Below are 7,248 nucleotides of genomic sequence, written 5' to 3' on the forward strand. Positions count from 1 at the left end.
GAAACTATGCTTTACAAGAATTCCAAGCTAACATGTATGAAATTCTATTGTCCTAAGCACGGAAGTTCAAAATATCAGACATTACTACTATGCATGTAAATGACTGAAATAAATATTTTTTTTCTTTTTGTTCTTTTTATGGAAAAACAAGTGTGAAGTTAGTCAGTTTTGGTGATGTGGAAGGTGGCTTAGGGATGATGGTGGATTTTTGGAATGTTTGGGAGAACCTTAGGTGACCTTATGTGGCTTCCTATAGGTTTTCCCTCAATTCAGCCTCAAAACAGGCCACTACAGTAAAATGTACAGGATGTCCTAAAACCTATAGGATTCCCTTTATTTCTACAGGATACAGCCGAGAGAAAAATGATGGGTGTTGAAGATGATGGAAAGGCTTACAAAAGGTGGTTTCTAGGTGGAATGGAGTGAGAAAATTCCTAGGATCACTCAGAACTCAAAACTAAGGTTGGGAAATGGTTGGACTTTCTCAACATGCTTGGACGAGTTTCCATGGAAAATGATGAAAATAGTGAGGGTCTTAGTGAAAGTGAGGAATGATTATGGATGGATGAATATGGAAGGAATTTGAAACACCTATTCTACATCAGACCTTGATATTTGCCCAAAAATCATGTAAATAAGAAGATTTTCATTAAGCTAGAAAAATAGAGTTTAATGAACTAGCTATCTACTTCATGTATGAGAAAATTTGCAAAATAAGATGACATCATTGATCATAGCTATTTTAAGACTGAAGATTGAGGAACTAGTAATTAAATCCCACTTACAAACTAATCAAATGCTGGTTCAAGTACATTAAACTCAAAATTCTATGAGAAAGTAAAATTCTATCTTTTTGGGGCTGCATAGGGGTCCTTTCCTCAAATCATGATCCCTGAAGGAAGAGGTGAAGCAAAGAAACCTACTGACAGATTTTTTATGCTCATTTTTTCCCTTCTAACCTTCTACTGAAGTAAAGAACAAATGGAATAAAACTAATAAACAAACTAATCAAATCTACACTACTTGCAATGAAATACTTCTAAGGACAATTTAACCATGAATCAATGAAATTAACCTAAGCATACAGATACAAGAAGAGGAGTCGTTGCTGCTAGGGTTTGGTCCTAACCCAAGAGCTTCAACCCTCTGATTTAACTCAGCACTGGATCGAGAAGAAGCTCATTCTCATTATCAAAACAAAAAATTAAATAGTAATGTCTTCCACAAGTCTGGAGCTCAAAAATAACTAGCGGTTTTACAACAAAAATTTGAATCCTAATGAGGATCTAGGCCTCTTTATTTATACAAATGAAGTCTACAATGACTTCTGTTATCACAAAATCAGTACTAAGGGCTGCAACCAAGCAAGATTTTATGTAACTCTTTCAACCAGACTTTAGACTAAGGATTAGCCTCCTTAGTCAGAGAGGGCTCTCTCACAGACTTTTGATAAGAATCAATCACAACAACAGATGGCTAACTCTTCACACTTTTATGAAAATAAAGCTGGTTGGAAATATAAAACAACACTTCTTCCATTGGGCTCATGGAGTCATACACTTCTGCAGTAAACTATTGATCACTTAATCATAGAAGCCAAGGCATATAACGTTTAACACTCAAAACATCTCTCCAAAAACTCAACTCATAAATAAGCACAGGAAGTCTGAGCACTAGGTGAATTCAGAGTGATTGCATATTTAGTGAGCTGTAAAATACATAAAAGATAATGACAAAACCACACATGTTCTGAGCCATAAACATATAATGAATCTTGGGAAGAAAAAGTAACTCTTGTATTACTGTCAAAGTCTTCTTACACAAGCTGATAAAAACTCTGTTTTTTTATAAAATCTCCAACCCTTTGTTTATTTCTCTTTCAGCTATTTATAAAGTTCTCCTACTTGACTCCGATTCCTCTGAGGGGAATTCGAAGTCCTTTCCTAATGCCACCTATACACCTTTTAAACTAACTAATAAAGTCACTTACTACTAACTGACAGCACTACAATCCTAAACAATTAACGCTGGAATCCTAAGACAATTAAAACTCTAACTCTACATCATGCTGGAAATAGCATTTATTACAACCAAGATGGTGCTCCTACGAGAAAAAGGAGAGAACAGGCTCATCCTCTGACAAATGGCTTCCTTTAGTTTGGCTGTGACAGGTGTCTGCAGTTGCTTGTTGGCCTTTAAAATAACATGTTTTCCATCACCCTGAAATATAGGAAACTGTTCCTGTTTGTCGGTCCTTGGTTTGCCTCTACATATTCGAATCCAAAGGAGTATGCTTTTAACCTTTAATTACACAAAACAGAACAGGCTGCCACGTCTTCGATGTGCTGGCCATTCTTCCACGTGTGAAGACAATACCTTTCAGAAAAATTCGCTGATTTGTCAACATGCAGCTACAGCAGTTTCGTAGCGCGCTACGAAACTGCTGTGCAAGCACAAAACACAGCTTTGAAATAAGACTTGCACAGACCACCAAAGTGTCGGAAACAAACGCCAGATAATAATGTAATCTGCTCTCTATAGTCAAACAAAACATCTCAGCAATAATATCCTCTGCCTTGGCAATATCTTTGTTGAAGGCATACAACACAGATCTCAATGATTGAAGAAATTGTAATGCCTCATCCAGTTCAGGGTTTAATGCCCACTGCCACATTTCAAGTTTTTTTTTTATATGTTCGAGCAAGGAGAAAACTCTTGAAGGGCTAACAGAGCTTAATAATTTCACTTCAAGTTTATCACGAGGAATAGAGGGCATTCCAGTTCTTCTACTATATCTTCATCCCAATAACAAGGATTTTGATCTCTGCATTTTCCATCTTCATAAACAGGTTCATCATCTTCTTCATAAACATCATCACTGGCGACTTCTGAGACCATCTCTACAGAACATTCATCCAATACCTCCTCCTGACCTTTAAACTTCCCAATGTTGGTGCATGCATCAACAGCTGCAAGAGCATCCAGCTTGCAGACACTCTGTTCAACAGCCACATGACAATCAACCATACACACACCCTGAGTAACTGCTACAGTGTCTTTCACATTGCAAGCGCTCTCATCAACTGTCACTGGAAACCCAATATTGACTTTCCTCTCTTCAACAGCCTCAATGAACTCAGCCTTGTAGGCACTCTCATTACCAGTTACTGGGGCATCAACCTTAGAAACACTCTCATCAATTGCCATGGGTTCTTCAACCATGCCCAGGCTTTCATCTTTTAAACCAGGTTCATCATTATGGCAGAAATTATCATTGACAGCCATAGTCGCATTAACACTGCGAAATCCTTCAACTGGGAAAGATGCATCAATCATCTGGTTCACTATCGGTAGTGTTACAAGGTGAGTCAGAAACAATGCCATCTTTTAGAACCTCAGCGCCATTAGAAACTTCAATCTCATGTTTGTCATGCCCCAAAGCATGCTTATGAGAAGCAAACGCTTCCTTATATCCCCAGTGATTTTCTTTAGAAGTTTCATTCGATACTGCTATAGAATCCTTTACAAGAGCTATCCCTTGCGCTACTTTACAGAATGCATCAGTTTCTGGAATTAAGATAAGGTGTCTGTCATTTGTGAAATGCCCTTCTGTCTACTTCTGTTCCCTCGTGACTTCTGCCCTAGTGGAGGAAACCTCTCAAACTCTGTTTCCTGGATGAAATCATCTGCAATATTCCTAGGCTGACTGTGCAAATCAAAGCGCTGCAATCTCTGCCTTTCTGGATTAATCCCATTGCTTAACATGTTTTCAGGGACCATAGTCTCTACCACTCCTTTGTTATGCTTCCCTGCCAATTTGTTATTTTCATCAATCAGTGAACCTTTGTCACTATGTGCAGATACCTTCACTGCCTGATGATTTTGTGGCCCAAATGAACCACCATGATATCCGTCTTTTCCAACATTTGCCTGCTTGCATCGATGGATTTCGGGCTTTTATTGCTGAACATACGCATGTACAGAATGCTAGACGGCTTAACAGAACTGTCGCCATTACTGAACTTCAATTAGGTTCCCGTGATCCTCGTTACAATATTATGGACTGGTGCGAAGAGGTGCTGCGGCTTTGAATACCACATCCGCAGATAACTATCCGAGACAACTGCAATAATTGCATTGTATTTCTAACTCAGATCACCGCGTGTTTCATTTTTTGGCGTGCTCTGGAGTGCTTTAAATCTAGCTCTGTATATCTAGGAACATCATCCAGAACAGCATATGGATGTTTTGAACAAGAAACTCCACCATAAGGACGGCTAGGCGCATCCAAATAGCTATTCACACGTTCCAGATGTCAGCTATATCCATCATTAGCTTTCATTACATAAGATTGCATGTTACCACGTGTTCTCTTAATGTTTTGATGCTGTCGAAGTTATAACTCCACCATTCGACCATTTGCACCAAGTGTAACTACCGCAAGTGTTCAAGGATACTACAGGAAACATTAAAAGGCGCCATATACGTCTGACTTCAAGACCTTTATGAAAAGAGAAAGTTGAGATATCTTGTGTCGATATGCCTGTTGTCTATTGCCCAGAATCTGAACGTCCATGTTCAGAAAGTGTCCATTTGCCCGCACGCCAAATTTTTTCTTCATTATCATCACCCATAAAGCGCAAAAAGGCCATATACACAGGGGCTATTCTAAGCTGGAATGTTACAAAGTGAAGACAGAATTGTTGACCAAAACAGTTGAATACCGTCAGCATCCATGTTGCATTTTCCACCTCCTGAGGATTAGGTTTTACATATCGATGATTGAAGGTGCAGCCATTGTGCATGTCCACCTTGTGATCATTTCTCAAGTGAGTCACAAGCGCTGGAATGTCCCCAGTAACTGAGCATTCAGAATTCTGCGTAAGGGCAACTGTAAGGCCTGAACATGCATTGTTGTTCATGCTTGAGCTTGCTATAATATGGGAATATGTCGTGACAACCAAGCTTTTGATGTCTGCAAGGAAGTTCCAGAGATTCTGCAACCTTTTCAAGAGCCAAACATCTTATATTCCCCAGTTCATGTCTGCTAGTGGAGCAACGGTTATGCACCCTCAACTTGCATAAGTTTTTACATGAGAAGATGAAACAGAATGCTCAGGTCAGTAAGGGACATAGTAACAAGAAGAATCAAAGTGACATTCATTTGGACCCATTGAATTGTTTTGTTCAGAGCCACTTTCGGGAAATGTATATGGCAGGACAGAGGCTCGGAGTTCTGAATTAGTTGAGGATGGCATGGGGTATAACATACAAGAATAAAATCTGCTTACATATCCGTTGCTTTGCCTCTGGCAGATACAATCACATGGAAGAACTAATACACGAACAACCTTGTAAGCCTTGATATCTTCAATCTTATCTGAAAGATCTGACATTAGACCTTTTAAGCAGATCAACCTCATCCACAGCAGTTGTAGCCCGTGTACAATAGGCATGATAGGATTTGGGCCTCCACTGAAAACTCGAACAAATCCCCAATTTCGTAGCATGCTACGAAATCACCTAAACAGGTAGCGCTGCGAAACTGCTAAAAAGAATTCATGCGCTGCGAAAACACCCTGTCTTTAAGCTAGGCTAAAAATTTTTTAGCAACAGAATTTTCAGTGATAACAACTTCGTTAAATATAGGGAGGCTCGACTTCTAAACTTGAGATGAACTAACTCTTTGACTATCACTTGCTCGGTTGCCTTTTGATCTCCATGACTTTTTGGCTTGTACTCTGAGCTGGTGTGATTGATGGAGGAATATTCAAATGAGGGAGGAGAAAATGAGGAGGATTTACCTCCTACAATCTCTCTCCCTTGTCCCATTCAAGTTTCAGCCTTTAATCTTCCAAAATTCCTTTATTTTCTCTCACAAACCTGCATTCAATGTACATTAGTCAATTAGGCATAATATCTCACATTGACTCATCTCATTAAACAAAATATAATCAAAACATGTAATAAATTGTGAGAAGAGTTGGTTTGACTAAGCTAGGATGTGAATTAATGTCCATATAGTTACCCAATGATGAGGCTCATCCCCCCCCCCATTGAAAGTGTTGCTCATTCTCTGAGCAACTCAATCAATATCCACGTCTTTCATAGCTCTAGTGACCTCCCTAATATTCCATGCTTTTGTTGTGGTTTCCTTTTCTTGTCCATAGAATCTTGCCTTCCCTTCTATCTCCTCCCACTGCTTTCTTTCTTTGTCTTCCTTCCTTCTAACATCCCCAACAACAATGGTGGAATGAGCCTCAAGCCGATCCAATTGACATTGATCGTTCAGATGGTCTGTTCGTACATGGGTGTCTTGTTGAGTTCTTCTCTCATTCTTTGAGGAGAATGGTACTCTTTGATTTTCAAACTGTATGGAAAAGTATTCCATCTCCTTTGGAAAGATTGCATGCTATCATCACCTAATAGCTTGAATATATCCTCAAAATGTGTAATTCCTTGCTCTTGGGTAGCAAGATTCATGGCTTGAGGGGGCCTCACCCAGGTTTGTCATTGGTTAGGCAAACAAATCCCTACACTACTAGCCCTCTTGGCATCAACCCACGGAGCGCGGACTGAAGTCTCATCCGAAGCAGTATGGGGAGATGCTGGAACCAAGTTTATGCACCCTTGAGATGATTGTGATGTCAATTTATTCTAGCAAGAACTACCTTCGCATAGGTGGTTTAGCCCTCTATTCCACCCTTAAGTAGCTTCACGAAAGGGTACAATTGGCTTTTGCGTAGCTGTAACTTGTGGCTCAGGGACTTTCGCGCTACTAGGGCAGCGAACTACGATATCCCCCAAACTAGGCTAAGTGCCTTACTTATCTTATTAACCGATCTTAGTTAGCTTCGCGTGAACAGATGTTCTTACTTGTGTTTACTTAACTAAAGCATTTACATACATTCGTGAATCATATAAGCATTATTAGTGAAATTCATACCTAACATAACAAGATGCATAAATAGGAAATAAAGACGCAGAAATTATAGAATACTTTACTTTATTGATAATTATGAACGGTTTATAGACTTGACCCACCCTACGCACTCAGTTGCAGGGGTCCACACACTCAAATGCGGACTCCTACCCTAGGCCTCTACGCACTCAGCTATAGAGCCTCTACCTACGCTATGACCCCAACTTAGACTTCTATCTCTAAAGCTATGACTTTCTTCCTCTTGATTACTGTCAAACTACGTAGAGCTTAGCTCTATTTATACAATCCCATGTCTGTGGACCATA

General features: G+C 39.6%; 1 pseudogene; it reads right to left on the reverse strand.

Annotated features, from left to right (window-relative positions):
- Positions 1–4,550: 4,550 nt before the first annotated feature.
- LOC149252847 (E3 ubiquitin-protein ligase SINAT2 pseudogene) lies at positions 4,551–5,396 on the reverse strand (annotated as a pseudogene).
- Positions 5,397–7,248: the final 1,852 nt, after the last annotated feature.

The sequence above is a fragment of the Pinus tabuliformis genome, chromosome 7, assembly GCF_031772625.1.
Source record: "Pinus tabuliformis cultivar Carrire ecotype Pingquan chromosome 7, CPIR1, whole genome shotgun sequence".
NCBI classification, from domain to species: Eukaryota; Viridiplantae; Streptophyta; class Pinopsida; order Pinales; family Pinaceae; genus Pinus; species Pinus tabuliformis.